We start from the raw sequence: 17,002 nt of genomic DNA, 5'->3' as shown, positions 1-17,002 counted from the left end.
TCTCTCTCTCTCTCTCTCTCAGATTGCAGAGTCGGAGGAAGGGCAAGAGAGCAAAAAGTTAAGGTCATAGGACGGGTTAGAATAGGGCTAGACCATTGTAAATCGAGATGTACAGACGAGGAAACGAAAGAGAGCAATGGAACGAAGAAGAGAAATGAAGGAAAAGACAGCAAAAAAGGAAAGGTCATAGGACGGGCTAGAATAGGGAAACAGAATAGACCGTAGAAAATTGAGCACGTACAGACGAGGAAAGAAAAGAGAGCAAAAAGGAGAGGTCGTGAGGAGAGATAGAAGGGGAAAGAAAATAGAAGGAAGAAGGAAGGAAGAGACTGCAAAAAAGGAAAGGTCATAGGAAGGGTTAGGATAGGGAAACAGAATAGAACGTAGTAAATCGAGCATGTACAGACGAGGAAAGGAAAGAGAGCAAAAAGGAGAGGTCGTGAGGAGAGATAGAAGGGGAAAGAAAATGGAAGGAAGAAGGAAGGAAGAGACCGCAGAAAAAGAGAGGTCATAGGAAAGGTTAGAAGAGAGAAGCAGAATAGAACGTAGTAAATCGAGCATGTACAGACGAGGAAAGAAAAGAGAGCAAAAAGGAGAGGTCGTGGGGAGAGTTTTAAAAGGGGAAAAAACATGGGACGAAGCTGGTAGAGGAGAAATGAAGGAAAATACAGCAAAAAGGAGAGATCATTGGAAGGGTTTGAATAGGGAAACAGAATAGACCGTAGATAATCGAGCATGTACAGCCGAGAAAGGGAAAAGGAGAGAGTGAAGAGGAGAGGTTAGTGGAAACGTTAGCGTGCAGAGAAGGGGGAAGGAAAAGAATGAAGGAGCAACAGAGGTCATGGGAAGGGAAAAGAAGGAAAACAGAATGGAAAATAGGAAATAAAGCTCGCAAATACGGAGGAGAGGAAGGAAAGAAAAAAAAAGCAAAGATATGCCATGGGAAGAGAAGGGAGGGGAAAGCAGAACGGGACTTGCAGAGACGGAAGGAAAGGAAAGAGATAGCAAAAAGGTGAGGTCATGGGAGGAGTTAAAAGGGAAAGAAAATGAAAAGAAGCTTGTAGAGGAAATATGAAGGAAAAGAGAGAAAAGAGAAAAGTTGGAAAGTTTCGTTTAGTCGGCGCAACATCTGTGGTCATATGCCGGAGAGAGACAGAAGGGGAAGGAGTTATAGGAGAAGAGAACAGATCCCAGGAGACGGGACACAAACCCCGATTAATACCTGGTACCCATTCACTGCTGTGTGGACAGGGGCGTAGGGTATCAGAAAAGCCGCCCAAATTTTTCCACTCCGCCCAGAGCAAAGAGGAGATGATATGGGAAGGGGAAGGAAAGGAAACAGACGGATATTTAGAGAAGAAACACGTAGAAGGTCCAAAAAGTTTTATAATGCATCACCAACCTAACTTTACCTAACCTAAGCTTACCTAACCTAACCTAACCTAACGTTACCTAGCCTGTTCAGGACTGAGTGCCAAATATCTTTAGAACGAGCGGAAATATGCGAACAGGAAGCAAAAGATGACAGAAAAAAAACATTGAAAGATTAAACAGAAAAGGGCAAGGTTATCTCATGTTTACCAATGATGAGAAACCGTGGGAATTCGTTGACGGAGAACATGAAACGAAAGATGATAAGGAAGAGAAGGAAGAGGAAGGATGTAAACTGGAAGAGAGTTGATTGCATACAAGTGGCGGATCTTGTGCCATGCTTGGATGATAATGTGAGGAAATTGCCTTGCGGGAGTGGAGAAAGAAAGGGAAGTTTTGAAAGTCATGAATGGTCAATCTTTGAACTAGAAGGTTGAGAAGGAAAAGAAGAAGATAAGGAGAAGAAAAGAGAGAAGATTGTGAGGAGGAGAGTGACTGAGGAAATGGATGGGAGGATTAACCCGAATAAGAGTAAAAATGAGGTAGATAGAAACATAGATAGATAGATAGATTGAAGTAAAGAAAGAGTAATGGACTGTACCGTTTCACTGGAGAGGCAATGCTGACGGATGTAGTTTCGAAAAAGGTTGAAAGTTTCGTTTAGTCGGCGCAACATCTGTGGTCAAATGCCGGAGAGAGACAGAAGGGGAAGGAATTATAGGAGAAGGGAACAGATCCTAGGAGACGGTACACAACCCCCGATTAATACCTGGTACCCATTCACTGCTGGGTGGACAGGGGCGTAGGGTATCGGAAAAGCCGCCCAATTTTTTCCACTCCCCCCGTAGATGCTGTTTCGAAGTGGGATTAACAATACTCAGAAGTCCTCGAGAACATCAACATCTTCCAAAACGTGTGGAGGTCAAGTTTTTCTCTCCTTTCTGAAATATAGAGAACACGTTGGTTTTAGTTAAGTCTTCCCCGATCATATTATAAACGTTCACTAATCTCTTTAGGCATAACAACTTAGCAAGGATCAGGACACCTCTCCTCCCAAAACTGACTATCTTTCGGCCACCTCTTTGGATTCTTTTTAGTAGCAGTGAGTAGCGGGCTTTTTTTTTTTATTAATGTTTGCTTTTTGTGTGCCCTTGAACTGTCTCCTTTGCTGTAAAAAAAAAAAAAAAAAAAAAAAAAAAAAGGAAACAATAAAACAGCTCACGTAATTGGTTCTTTAAAAACACAGCGAATCATGAAGGGAGTTTTTAGCTGGTCTCTTTGGTTCATAATATATATAATGTTTCGCTATTTTTTCTTTTGTAACAACCGACTGATTGTAATTAGGCACGCAGCAAGCGAACGGTAAAACATTTAACTTAATTTGCTTCTTAAATACAGATAACACACTCATTTTAGTTGGTTTCTGTCGTTGATAATTGATAATATGTTTCACTAATATGCATTTTTTTTACAATCAAGGAAGCAGTACAAGGTAAAAAAACAAAAACAATAATGAAAAAAGCCCGCTACACACTGCTCCTAGAGTCAAGAGGAGTGGCCGAAAGATAGGTCAATTTCGGGAGGAGAGGTGTCCGGATACCTGTAACACCTGTGTGACTGTAATTAGGCACGTGGCAAGCAAACGATAAAGCTGATGTAATTAACTTTGCTTCTTAAATCCAGTAAATCATTAAGGCAATTACATATCAAACGCTGCATCATGAAAAAAATACTAAAACCGCGGCAATTACTTAACCTTACTTAACCAATCATTAATGCTAGATTAGTGACGGAAAATATTAAGTGATAACGTTGATATTTTCCCTCTGATCCTAATTAGCCGTGTATTTGTGGCCGAGCGAGACTAAGCCGGAACAAATTTGCCGCCCCGGGATTAGTGAAGTCGGTGAACAGTGCATGAGAGATATATACTTTTTCTTTCCTTTACTTTAAACTCGGCAACGGAGAGGTCAATTTCGGGTGGAGAGGTCAATTTCGGGTGGAGAGGTCAGTTTCGGGTGGAGAGGTCAATTTCGGGTGGAGAGGTCAATTTCGGGTGGAGAGGTTAACTTCGGATGGAGAGGTCAATTTCGGGTGGAGAGGTCAATTTCGGGTGGAGAGGTCAATTTCGGGTGGAGAGCTCAATTTCGGGTGGAGAGCTCAATTTCGGGTGGAGAGGTCAATTTCGGGTGGAGAGGTCAATTTCGGGTGGAGAGGTCAATTTCGGGTGGAGAGGTCAATTTCGGGTGGAGAGCTCAATTTCGGGTGGAGAGGTTAACTTCGGGTGGAGAGTTCAAGTTCGGGTGGAGAGGTCAATTTCGGGTGGAGAGGTCAATTTCGGGTGGAGAGGTCAATTTCGGGTGGAGGTCAATTTCGGGTGGAGAGGTCAATATCGGGTGGAGGTCAATTTCGGGTGGAGAGGTCAATATCGGGTGGAGAGGTCAATTTCGGGTGGAGAGGTCAATTTCGGGTGGAGAGGTCAATTTCGGGTGGAGAGGTCAATTTCGGGTGGAGGTCAATTTCGGGTGGAGAGGTCAATTTCGGGTGGAGAGCTCAATTTCGGGTGGAGAGGTTAACTTCGGGTGGAGAGTTCAAGTTCGGGTGGAGAGGTCAATTTCGGGTGGAGAGCTCAATTTCGGGTGGAGAGGTTAACTTCGGGTGGAGAGTTCAAGTTCGGGTGGAGAGGTCAATTTCGGGTGGAGATGACTTGATACACTCCCCTAGGTGTTCACAGGGAAATAATAGTTATCGATGGGAAAGGTATCACTAACAGGGCCATACGAAAAATGAAGGGTATGTAGAACCGAAGATGAATTAAATGCAGACAAAATATGTAACTTAATTAAGCGATGGAAAAATAATTAGTGATATAAAAACATTATTAGTATTCATAATTAATACTAATCTACCAACAAAGAGAAAATGACATGCACAGTTTATTTTAATTGACAAAACGAAGGACAATGAGAAATGATGATCTCCTTTGTGCGGACGACACACACACACACACACACACACACACACTGGCGGGGTTGGAGGAGAGATTTTATTACGATAAGGGGAAGCGTTCGGTGTGGTCGCTAGGTGGTGATGGTGGTGGTGGTGGTGGTGTGGAAAGTAAAGTAGGCAGTGGGGTGATACTGGATGTGGTGGTGGTGATGGTGGTGGTGGTGTGCAAGTGAGGAAGGTGGTGGGGTGATACTGGTTGTAGTTGTGGGGGGTTGTGGTGGTGGTGATGGTGATGGTGATGGTGGTAGTAGTGGTTGTGGTGGTGCTGGTAATGATGATGGTGATGGTGGTGGTGGTGGTAATGATGGTGGTGGTGGTGGTGGTGGTGACGGTGATAATGATGGTGGTGGTGGTGGTTGTGGAGTTTGTTTGTCAGAATCTGAGGCTTTCGGTCAACTTTTCCATCATCAAACATTTATTTTCCCACACTTTTGACAGCCGCGATCTACAGAGAACTTATTTTCAGCAGTTTTAGTAATGATGAATGCAAACTGGGCCGTCAATTTATCGTTATTCGGCGTAGTTAGTGTCGCTTAATTTCGTTAGTCATTATTATTAACCCGATAGCTGCGGAGGTCATGTTTCTTAGGTTAGGTTAGGTTAGGTTAGGTTAGGTTAGGTTAGGTTAGGTTAGGTTAGGTTAGGTTAGGTTAGGTTAGGTTAGGTTAGGTTAAAGGCCCCTCTAAGTAAAATAATGAGAAAGAATCATCACTCACACAAACCATTTCATAATATATATCAACGCATGTGTGATCAGTTTATGCATCATCTATTTTGGGAGGTTTATATCATGGCAGAAATTTGGCCCATCGCTGCTACACGGTAAAGCCGCAAATTTGGCCCGTCGCTGCTACCGGGTTAATCTGTTTACTGCAGCTCATTATTATTGTTTTATCTGCGCCACAATGACCATGCAACACAGTAATTTTTTTTTTTTTAGGCCGAAATAGTCAGCAGCCATCTATGTATTTTGGGGTTTTGACTGCTGACCTTTAGTTTGGGATGGCGCTGAGAGACTTTATCGTGACACAACGTCTTGATCCATTCATGAAATTCACGGTGGGGTAAAGATGGGGACACACGCTTTACCTGTCCGTGGCCGCTGTGCTTATCTCTATCCCACCGGCCCTCGGGAAGATAGCGGATGAGAACCCACTGCACCGGGACACAGGACCAATGCAGCATCCGGGCTACCAACGTTTACCCTTCTCCGAGTTTACCCAGATAACCTTTCATCGATCTGCCCGAAAGGGAAAAGTTGGAAAGTTTCGTTTAGTCGGCGCAACATCTGTGGTCATATGCCGGAGAGACAGGAGGGGGAAGCTGCCAGAAAGGGAGTCAATCTGGGTCATGGTGCCTCACATTCACCACTTGTGTATGCCTACGACCCAACGAGTAACATTTATTATCGAGTTCCCTGCATCGAGTAATGAAGGAAACATCGGTCTCGCCAAAAGGGAGTCAATCTGGGTCTTGGTGCCTCACATTCACCACCTTTGTAAACCAACCGCCCGGCGAGTAACATTTATATATCCTCGCGTGCCGTGTATCGCGTAACAACAGTAAGGAATCACTACATCATCTACCTCCATTTGTTCTGCTCACCCGAGGCGGTAGATCTGAGCGCTGCGGTAATCATGAGTAATTGGCTTTCCAGGAATCCCACCCCGCAGCCCCGTTTTCTCCCCCTCGCCGCCTACCGCCGCCATCGGTCACTGCCGCCGCCAGAGCCACCTCGCGGCCTGATCTGAGCCCGAGACTTCATCATCGGAAAACACTTTATTGGGTCTTGACGCGCCTGATGGACGACGAGGAGGACTGGCAGGGAATCGGAACCTTTCTTTATCATTTTTGGTAACTTTGATTTGAAGGTAATTAACGAAAGAGAGAACACACACACACACACACACACACACACACACACACACACACACACACACACAATGATGCAGTATAATCACTTTAGTATCGCGTGATATATATTTGTTGATGACCATTGAGGAAGGAAACAAAACACAAGAACTCAGAAAAATAACTGTCTATGGAAACAAGCAATCGTTGAGTTAATGAATCAGTACAAGTAAAAAACACACATACAGATACACATTAATAGTAATTGACTTAAAACGTGCCAACAACACAACCTCCATTGCACGTTCACAAAGTTAACTTATCCACTTAACATACTTTTCCCGTTTTCTTTCCATTGTTAAATATGCTAATCAACTAACTGACCACATCTATTTATTCTCCCCAAATGAAATCTCTGCTTGGAATCTATAGACACACCTCACTTAACACTTCCTTATCCTTCAATCAATACGCCTTATGTAAGAGCCACAAAATAATCCAACATCTGTCTCGTCATCATCTAACACACACAAGCCTACGACCCTCTCCTCCGCTCATCCGCCCTCCGAAAAAAATCACGAGCACGTATTATCCGGTCCAAATTCTATAAGCCGGTGAGCTGAAGTCAAATGAGAGGAGAGGGAGGAAGGAGAAGGAGAGGGGAAATGTGGGGCTAGAGGGAGGGAAAATGGGAGGGTGAGGGGGAGAGACCAGAGAAGGGAGGTGAGGAAGAAGCCGGATAGGGGAGGGGGAGGAAAGGCCAGGGAGGAGGGGGAGGAAGGAGAGGGAGAGATCAGAGAGGAGGGGTAGGAGGGGGAAGGCCAGAGAGGGAAGGAGGTGAGGAGACGAGAGAGAGAGAGAGAGAGAGAGAGAGAGAGAGGGGGGGTAACTGAATAAAAAGGTAAGGGGTATAATAGGCCGCCCAGCTCCCCTTGTTATCCGAAACCTTTATGGCGAGGATGGGAATGGGAAACGTGCGTGGGGGTGGACTATTTTTTTTACCTTATTCTACCTCATATGTTGACCGTGTTTGTTTACTTGTTTGTTTGTTTGTTTGTGCGCTCTCTCTCTCTTTCTCTCTTCTTCTTCTTCTCTCTCTCGTTTGGGGCATATTTAAGTTGGATAATAAGCAATTTTAACGAAGAGAGAGAGAGAGAGAGAGATTTACATAGATATATTTACATAGAAAATCAGACCACACAGACCCCATGGTCCAGACTTGGTGGTCTGTCCTTAAACCTAAGTGATTTTACATTAATCAGAAGACTCCAAAACGTTGCATTTCTACTCTAGTTGATATTAAGTTGAAGGAAGTGACGGTCGAGCTTATTTTTGAAGGAGTCAATCGTGTTACACTGGACCACTGACGGTGGAAGCTTATTCCATTCTCGCACTACAACGTTGGTGAAGAAAAATTTGGTGCAGTCTGAATTTACTTGTCTACATCTGAGTTTTACGCCATTGTTCCTCGTGCGCAAAGTGTCATCGATCATAAACAATGTTGATCTGTCTACATTCGTGAAACCATTAAGTATTTTAAAACATTCGATCAGTTTTCCTCGGAGGCGACGTTTCTCAAGAGAGAACATGTTAAGGGTAGAAAGCCTTTCTTCGTAGGATTTGTTGCGCAAGGAAGGGATCATTTTCGTTGCCCGACGCTGAACACCTTCTAATTTAGCAATATCCTTTGCATTGTGGCGAGACCAAAACTGTACCGCATATTCCAAGTGGGGTCTGACTAAACTGTTGTAGAGCGGGAGTATTACATCTTTATTCTTGAATACAAAGTTTCTTTTAATGAAGCCCATCATTCTGTTCGCTTTATTTGCTGCATCGATGCATTGCTGTGAGAATTTGAGGTTTGACGCTATTTTGACCCCCAAGTCTTTAACGCATTGAACGCTTTTGAGTTTAACGCCGCGCATTTCGTATTCGAACTTCTTATTCCTCGTTCCAACTTGAAGAACCTGGCACTTGTCTACGTTAAAGGGCATCTCCCATCTATCCGACCAAGCTGAAATTTTGTGCAAATCCTCTTGGAGGCTTTGCCTGTCTTCGTCAGTGAGAACCGAGTTGCCAATCTTTGTGTCGTCTGCAAATTTACTAATGCGGTTATTGAGTCCAACATCCACGTCGTTGATGTAAATAATGAAAAGCACTGGGCCAAGGACCGAGCCCTGAGGGACGCCACTAGTGACAGGCGCCCACTCTGAGTTAAATCCGTCAATCACTACTCTTTGTTGTCTGTTGCTCAACCAATTCGCGATCCATTGGTTTACTTGACCGTCAATACCTATTTGCTTTAATTTGTAAAGTAATTTATGATGCGGGACTTTATCAAACGCTTTCTGGAAATCAAGATAGACTACGTCCAGTGATTTTGTTACGTCATAAACAGTGAAGAGGTCGTTATAAAAGGTTAATAGAGAGAGAGAGAGAGAGAGAGAGAGAGAGAGAGAGAGAGAGAGAGAGAGAGAGAGAGAGAGAGAGAGAGAGAGAGAGAGAGAGAGAGAGAGAGAGAGAGAGAGAGAGAGAGAGAGAGAAACATGTAACAGCATTAACAAGAGGCAAACAACGGTGGAAGTAAACAAAAACAGTCCAACAGGGAATTTTCAGAACATAAAAATAATAACAACAACAACATTAACAACAACAATAATAACAGCAAACACACCGTGGGCAGCAGTTGGCGGGTATCGAAGTGGACGCTCCATTTCTATTCTGCGAGTGGCGTAACACACACACACACACACACACTTGAAACTCCAATGTGTCTGCCTCGCGGCCTCTCCTTCCTTCCCTGAGTGTTCGAAACAGCGGCTCGAGACTCCCAGACGCTTCCGCCTCTCATATCAACTCTTTTCAAAGGCCAAAAAGGAGATAAATCGGGGTCTAATGAGTGTTCTTTAGGTTTCACGATACGGAAGAAGGACCAAACTACCACCAGGGTCATAAAACTACCCCTGGAAATGTCCAAAACAACCCCTATCACCGTTGCCAAATTGTTGTACATTGAGGATCGTTTACTAATTTTTGACACTTGACGATCCCCAAAAGACATCAGGAATTAACGATTGTAATAACTATAAATGAGTCTCGTTATTTGGGTGTAGGAGACAGGTTTTGGATCGGAAGTCGGTATAAGGAAGAGGCTGAGTAAGGCAATCTGGCAACGCTGACCCCTATGTACGAAGCCTTGTTAAATAGGTGTGCTTGGACGCTGAAAATTTTAAACCCCGTATTCTTAAACTACTCAGCACCTCAGTTCGCCTATTTGAAAACCCTCTCGTAGAAGTTATTGGGATTTTCATGAACTGCTTTGTTATTCAAGGGATAGTTTTACACGACCTTTGCACCCTTGAACGGGAAAATCAACCCCATGACAACCCGGTTCATCTTCTCTGTGGCCTTGGGAAAGAGTCTTGAATATGAACCCTTAAAACTATGGACGAAACAGAGGCTCGAAACTCGCTCGACTCGGGAGATTCAACTTCTAATTTAATGCTCTCGTTCACTAAAATCTCAAGAGGATCCTTCAAGACCAATTTTTCTTTACAACTAAATTTACCTTCTTGAATATGAGTCTTTGTCTGCAGATGGCAAGTAGTGATGCTGTTGGTGGTGGTGGTGGTGGTGATGATGCTGGTGGTGGTGATGGTGGTGGTGATGGCGGTGGTGGAAACGTCACTAGCATCGGAAACTAACCACGAAGCATTTTGAAACTTTATCGTTCGGTATAAAAAAAATAGAAAAAAAGAAATTGCGTGGGAAGAGAGTGGAATGATGAGGGGAGGAGAATGAGGGAGAGGAGGGGAGGTGGAGGGACGAGAAGGGTAGAGGAGGAGGAGGAGGAGGAGAAGGAAAATTATGAAAAATGAAAATAAAAGGGTGAAAATAAATGAAAATGGAGAGAAAGGAAAACAGCAAGAACGAAGGGGAGAAAGAAAGGGGAGGAGGGAGGGACTACAAGGGGGAAGGAGGAGGAGAAGAAGGAAAATGAAAATAAAAGGAAGAAAAAAAAGGAAAATGAGGAAAAAAATACTAAAAAAAACACTCCGTCCTCTTCTACATCCCAAGAGATAAATATAAGTGCGTGGGAACGAGGAGGAGGAAGAAGAGGGGAGAGGGAGGAGGGGAGGTGGAAGAAGATAAAGAGGGAAAGGAACAAGGAGAAGAAGAAGGGTTAGAGAGGAAAGCTGCCTGGGAACGATGGGAGGAAGAAGAGGGGAGGTGGAGGAGTGGAGGTGGAAGAAGATAAAGAGAGAAAGGAAGAAGAAGAAGAAGAAGGGTTAGAGAGGAAAGCTGCCTGGGAACGATGGGAGGAAGAAGAGGGAGGTGGAGGAGGGGAGGTGGAAGAAGATAAAGAGAGAAAGGAAGAAGAAGAAGAAGGGTTAGAGAGGAAAGCTGCCTGGGAACGAGGTGGAGGAAGAAGAGGGGAGGTGGAGGAGTGGAGGTGGAAGAAGATAAGAGAGAAAGGAAGAAGAAGAAGAAGAAGGGTTAGAGGGGAAAGCTGCCTGGGAACGATGGGAGGAAGAAGAGGGGAGGGGGAGGAGTGGAGGTGGAAGAAGATAAGAGAGAAAGGAAGAAGAAGAAGAAGAAGGGTTAGAGAGGAAAGCTGCCTGGGAACGATGGGAGGAAGAAGAGGGGAGGGGGAGGAGTGGAGGTGGAAGAAGATAAGAGAGAAAGGAAGAAGAAGAAGAAGAAGAAGGGTTAGAGAGGAAAGCTGCCTGGGAACGATGGGAGGAAGAAGAGGGGAGGGGGAGGAGGGGAGGTGGAAGAAGATAAGAGAGAAAGGAAGAAGAAGAAGAAGGGTTAGAGAGGAAAGCTGCCTGGGAACGATGGGAGGAAGAAGAGGGGAGGGGGAGGAGGGGAGGTGGAAGAAAACGGAAAGGAACAAGGAGAAGAAGGAAGGTGAAGAGAGGAAAGAGCGGGCCCCTCCATCCTTCCTGCAGCCCCGTCGCCGCCACACTGTCTGAGCCTTGAGTCTGAGTGTCTCGTTTCCGCAACAATACTCTCCCGAAGTTGTCCAAAAGCCGCGAACTCGTGCTCATTAAATCCTGGTGAACCTTCTCTTAGCGCGAAAGTGAGTGTCAACGCGGCGGCTGAGGATGATGCTGTATGGGACTGTAAAGAGCTTGATATAGGTAGTAAAAAGAACGAATGCAGAGAAAGTGAACTATGGGTTATGAAGGCGAACTATAGAAAAAGCAAGAACAATAGATAGTCTTCAGCCGATTTCATGAAGTGCCTTAGGGCGAGTTGTGGAGTAGGATATGTTGCTAGTCACGGGCAGGACTAGAAAAGAACGGATACAAAGACAGCGAACTATAAGATATGAAAGCGAACTATGGGATATGAGAACAATAGGAAAAGCAAAAACAATAGAAAGTCTTCACCCCGATCTCATGAAGTTGTTACCATACTCTTCAGTGCCTTAGAGCGAGTTGTGAAGCGTAGGATATGTTGTTAGTCACGGGCAGGACTAGAAAAGAACGGACACAAAGAAAGCGAACTATAAGATATGAAAGCGAACTATAAGATATGAAAGCAAACTATAGGAAAAGCAAAAACAATAGACAGTCTTCACCCCGATCTCATGAAGTTGTTACCATATTCTTCAGTGTTTTAGGGAGAGTTGTGGAGCGTAGGATATGTTGTTAGTCACGGGCAGGACTTGAATCTCTAGTAACAAGGGAAAAGATAGTTAATCAAGGCTCATTCGAAGGTCAGACGGCGGAGATGGTAACGCTTATCTTTCCCTTGTGTTTCCTGCATGATTTACTCGTTAGGTTGTTGGTTTTATCTGGTTTGTCAGTGTTATTTTTATTTCCTAGTTAGTGTAGATGGATATTTATTTGTTTTCTTCCTGCTTTCCTTACTACGAGTATATACAAAAGCCTCAATGCAAGTACTGATCATTCTGTTAATATTATGCCAAGAATCACACCACCACTACGGGTCAAACTGCTTAGTCACGCATTATAGGTTCTCTCTCTCTCTCTCTCTCTCTCTCTCTCTCTCTCTCTCTCTCTCTCTCTCTCTCTCTCTCTTCCCCATATTTTCCCCTTCTCTCCCTCCCCCTATCTCCCTCTTCTCCATTTTCTTCCCCCATCTCTCTCTCTCTCTCTCTCTCTCTCTCTCTCTCTCTCTCTCTCTCTCTCTCTCTCTCTCTCTCTCTCTCTCTCTTTTGCCCATCCCTACGCCATCTCCCTCACCTCCCCACCTCCTCCGTCTCTGTACAAAAACGTAGTGTAGGTGGATAGGTGGGTAACGTTCAGTCCCTTAAGACTCACAAAGGGCTGCGCTCCCCCCGGCCGAGGTGAGGCAATCATATATTTACATGTTTTCCCTGTGAACTGATCATCGGCGGGGCTCAGCGGCACTCAGCCTGATTAGAAAACGGAGTAATGAGTGGAAGCACGAAGGAGGGAGCGAGTGTCGGGAGGGAGGGAGATCTGTGATACGCCATAACGGTGTGCGCAAAAAAAAAAAAAAAAAAAACAAAAAAAGGGGAAAAAAACAAGTGACAAGTGCAGGTTTGATTAAGATGGAATTGAGTTATTTATATATCGCGTGTGTGTCTGTATGTTTATCTGTAATTCACCCACGGCCTTATCACATGCTGGACTCGAATCACCGGAGAGGACCTAATGAAAGAGCATTCGGATGTCGTAAGATAGGATCGATCTCTGTGAATACTCCTTGTGTGTGTGTGTGTGTGTGTGTGTGTGTGTGTGTGTGTGTGTAGGATCGATCTCTGGGAATACTCCTTTTGTGTGTGTGTGTGTGTGTGTGTGTGTGTGTGCCCGGCCAGGTGTTGGGGGTCGCAGCGTGAAGGCACAGGTGTCCTCCGCACATTATAGGACTCGGATATGGATCTACCTGCGCGCTACCACAAGCCCCGGTGTGTGTGTGTGTGTGTGTGTGTGTGTGTGTGTGTGTGTGTGTAAGGAAGAAAAAAGAAGAGAAAAACTGGGCGTGGTAAAAGATGTGGGAGATAACGTAATATGGTAAACTGAACGTCCCTCTAGCCCACTATTATATCAGTAAAACACCTACTACTATTGAAATACTGGTCACAAGGATTTATTCACATATCAAGACACCTCTCCACCTGAAATGGACTTCTCTTGTGGTCTCTCCCTCTTTTTCTTCTTTCCTCGGAACAGCGTCTGGAAGGCTATATTGTTGATGTGTTTTTATTATCCCTTGAGCTTCCTCCTTTGCAGTAAAATAATAATACTAACTCCGAGGTGTGTGTATGGGGGGAAGGAGAGAGAAGAAAATAGAGGTTGCGGTAAAAAGCGTGGAAGAAAAGGAAGATAGAGTAATATTATGAGTCTAAAACTCCTCTGGTCCCGGGGTGGCAAAAAATGGGTCACGATGGAGGACAATGCACCTTTAACATCACAATGAAAATAATTGTATGAAAGAAAAAAGATATGTTAATAGTGCGCATGATTATAATTGTAGTAGTAGTAGTAGTAGTAGTAGTAGTAGTCACCGCTGCCAGATTGTAGTACTCAGAGCATAGTATTTCCCGGTTTCTGACGCCAAGAAACATCAGAAATTAACTATTTTAACGATGATTATGAGTGAGTCTCCTTATTGGGGTCCACGAGACAGTTTTTGGGTCAGTAAATATAAGAGGCTGAGTAAGACAATCTGGCATCGTTGGTAGTAGTAGTAGTAGTAGTAGTAGTAGTAGTAGTAGTAGTAGTAGTAGTAGTAGTAGTAGTAGTAGTAGTAGTAGTAGTAGTAGTAGTAGTAGTAGTAGTAGTAGTAGTAGTAGTAGTAGTAGTAGTTGTTGTAGTAGTAATAGTAGTAGTAGTAGTAGTAGTAGTAGTAGGAGTTGAAATCATAGTATGTGTTTTTTTTTCGGTTGTTTCGTCATTCCGTGCCTTGGTGATGGTTCCGGTGATTTACGAACGCTGACAAGTTAATTCTCCGGGATACACACTAATTCAAAAGACTAGACCCACGCTGCCCGGCCACGTACGCTGCAGCAGCCCGCGTCGAGGTTGCACGAGCTATTCATTTTTATAACTTCACTGTTACTGTTGTTTTAAGCATGGCACGTAAATTCAGTAATATTTTTCTTTACAGCAAGGGAGGCAGCTCAAGGGGAAAAACAAAGACAACAACAACAACAACAACAACAAAAACAAGAACAACAACAACGGGAGCAGTAAGTAACGGTCTTTTTTTTTCATTATTGTTTTTTTTTCACGCCCTTGAACTGTCTCCTTTTCTGTAAAAACAACAACATCAACTACAACAGCAACAACAACAACAACAACAAGCCCACTAAACAAATATGCCCGCGAAAAGGTATCAAATTTAATAAAACAAAAACAAAAAAACACATTACCTCCTCCATTCTCTTCCTTTTTCTTCCTGTTTTTTTTTCTTCTATATTTTCTTCTTTTGCAGTCTTTACTTCCCTTCATCATCTCATCATATCCATTCTCTTCCTTTTTCTTCCTGTATATTTTTTTCTTCTATATCTCCTTCCTTCGCAGTCATAACTTCCTTTCATCATCTCATCATATCACATTCTCTTCCTTTTTCTTCCTGTTTTTCTTCTTGTATTTTCTTCTTTTGCAGTCCTTACTTCCCTTAATCATTTCATCATATCACATTTTCTTCCTTTTTCTTCCTGTATTTTCTTCCTTCGCAGTCCTTACTTCCCTTCATCATATCATCGTACAGCATTCTCATCGTCCAAAGTGACAGGGACAGGGAACGTGACCGATCAGCGCTAGTACGTTCGTCACAATTAGCAATCATCCCGTCGCGTGATTGATCGAAGCCGTTAAAATGCATCAACCACTAACGAAATTATCGCGGTGATTGATGTGGATGTTAGTTATATTTTCCTTGTTTTCTCTCTCTCTCTCGCTCTCTCTCTCTCTCTCTCTCTCTCTCTCTCTCTCTCTCTCTCTCTCTCTCTCTCTCTCTCTCTCTCTCTCTCTCTCTCTCTCTCTCATTCTCTTATTCTTTCTCATTCTCTCATTCTCTCTTTCATTCTCTCATTCTTTCTATCTATCTCTTATGTCTATCTATCTATCTATCTATATATCTATCTATCTATCTATTTATCTATCTGTCTATCTATCTATCTATCTATCTATCTATCTATCTACACACACACACACACACACACACACACACACACACACACACACACACACACACAACATTCTCCCACTCCCTTGATAGCCACGATAATTTTTACAGCATCTTCACATCTCGTCTGCTTGATGCGAAACATCTCTCTCTCGAGCTCATTATGGGAACCCCCGACTGCATGGTATAGGGAGGAGGGAAAATTTGGTGGTGCCGGGGGGGAAGGGAAGGAGGGAAGGGAAGGGCTTGCGAACATTAGGTATACCACTCCATCGCACGTCATGAGCGGAAAATATGAATGCGCGAGATGAATTTTTCCCAATATCGTGAAAGGGAACTAATGATGCCCGCTACTCTATCCCGCTTGGGTGTTTTTTTGTGTTCTTCTTTCAAGGGTTTTCCATTTTCTCTCTCTCTCTCTCTCTCTTTCTCTCTCTCTCTCTCGGATCCGGTAATGTTTTTTTTTTTTTTAAGGGGTAGGGGGGGGCGGGTCGCTGCATGTGTGTTCCCGGTACCCTGGTCTTGTGTGTGTGTGTGTGTGTGTGTGTGTGTGTGTGTGTGTGTGACCATTTATTTAGTATTAACTGCCCGAATTCTCCAATCACGTGAAAGGCTTTGAATATTTCGGATTTTTAAGTTTCAATGTTCCAGGTTTCAATCTAAAAATGAGGTTCAGTTCACGGAAAGCATTTGGAGAATAAGGCTCGTTTTATTTTTATTATTTTGCTTATCACAAGATTCCACGAAGTAAAGAATTTTCCTAACTTCTTAAAAATTATGACATTTATTGAAGCAACATCAGCAAGGTATACATACTCACGAAGCAAAGAGATAGCCTTATAAAAATGTTTCTTTCTCTTTCTGTGTCTATATCATTTCTTTTTTATCTCCTTTTCTCTCTTCTCTTTTCTCTTTTTTTCACTACTTATTTTTGTTTATCTCTCTCTTTTCCTTACTTCATTTTTTTTCTTTTTTTCTTTCTTTTTGTCTCCCTTCTCTTTCTTTCTTCTCTTTTTGTTTCGTTTTTCTCTCTCTATTTATCTATCTATCGCTCTCTGGCTATTGAGTTACCATACTCTAGAAAGGGGATTTAATTTACCGGACCCATGTGTTGGATTTGGGCCGAGTTCTTTCGCTTATTATCAGATTCTAAGATGTAAAAGCTTTTCCTAACTTGTTTTAACCCGGTAGCAGCGATGGGCCAAATTTGTGGCTTTACCGTGTACCAGCGATGGGCCAAATTTGTGGCTTTACCGTGTACCAGCGATGGGCCAAATTTCTGCCATGATATAAACCACCTCCCAAAATAGATGATGCATAAACTGATCACAAATGCGTTGATATATATTATGAAATGGTTTGCGTGAGTGATGATTCTTTCTCATTATTTTACTTAGAGGGACCTTTAACCTAACCTAACCTAACCTAACCTAACCTAACCTAAGAAACATGACCCCCGCAGCTACCGGGTTAAGAATCAGGACATGCTCAAACAACAGCAATGTGAGGCAAGATATGGCAGGTAAGGCAGAGGAATGATTCGCTTAAAAAATATCCTTGAGTCACCATACATTCAATACCACATGTTATAGTTCTCCAGTAATTTTCAAGACTCGTATACAGCTTAATAACATACGGTTGA

At 43.4% G+C, this 17,002-nt stretch overlaps 1 long non-coding RNA gene across 3 annotated transcripts in view; it reads right to left on the bottom strand.

The window, feature by feature from the left end:
• LOC126987744 (uncharacterized) overlaps nucleotides 1–17,002 on the bottom strand; it is a 57,446-nt gene that overhangs the window by 32,376 nt on the left and 8,068 nt on the right. Inside the window, exons 1-2 of one of the 3 annotated variants that reach the window (XR_007741135.1) lie at nucleotides 9,800–10,022; nucleotides 2,141–2,312 (exon numbers count right to left, since the gene is read on the bottom strand). This is a non-coding gene — a long non-coding RNA (uncharacterized LOC126987744). Of the gene's footprint in view, nucleotides 1–2,140; nucleotides 2,313–8,905; nucleotides 8,989–9,799; nucleotides 10,023–17,002 lie in introns of those variants that run through there. The other 2 variants (XR_007741136.1, XR_007741137.1) reach the window with 2 other exon arrangements.

Source organism: Eriocheir sinensis, chromosome 66, assembly GCF_024679095.1.
Source record: "Eriocheir sinensis breed Jianghai 21 chromosome 66, ASM2467909v1, whole genome shotgun sequence".
In the NCBI taxonomy this organism is placed as follows: Eukaryota; Metazoa; Arthropoda; class Malacostraca; order Decapoda; family Varunidae; genus Eriocheir; species Eriocheir sinensis.
This window is presented reverse-complemented; position numbering and strand designations above follow the sequence as displayed.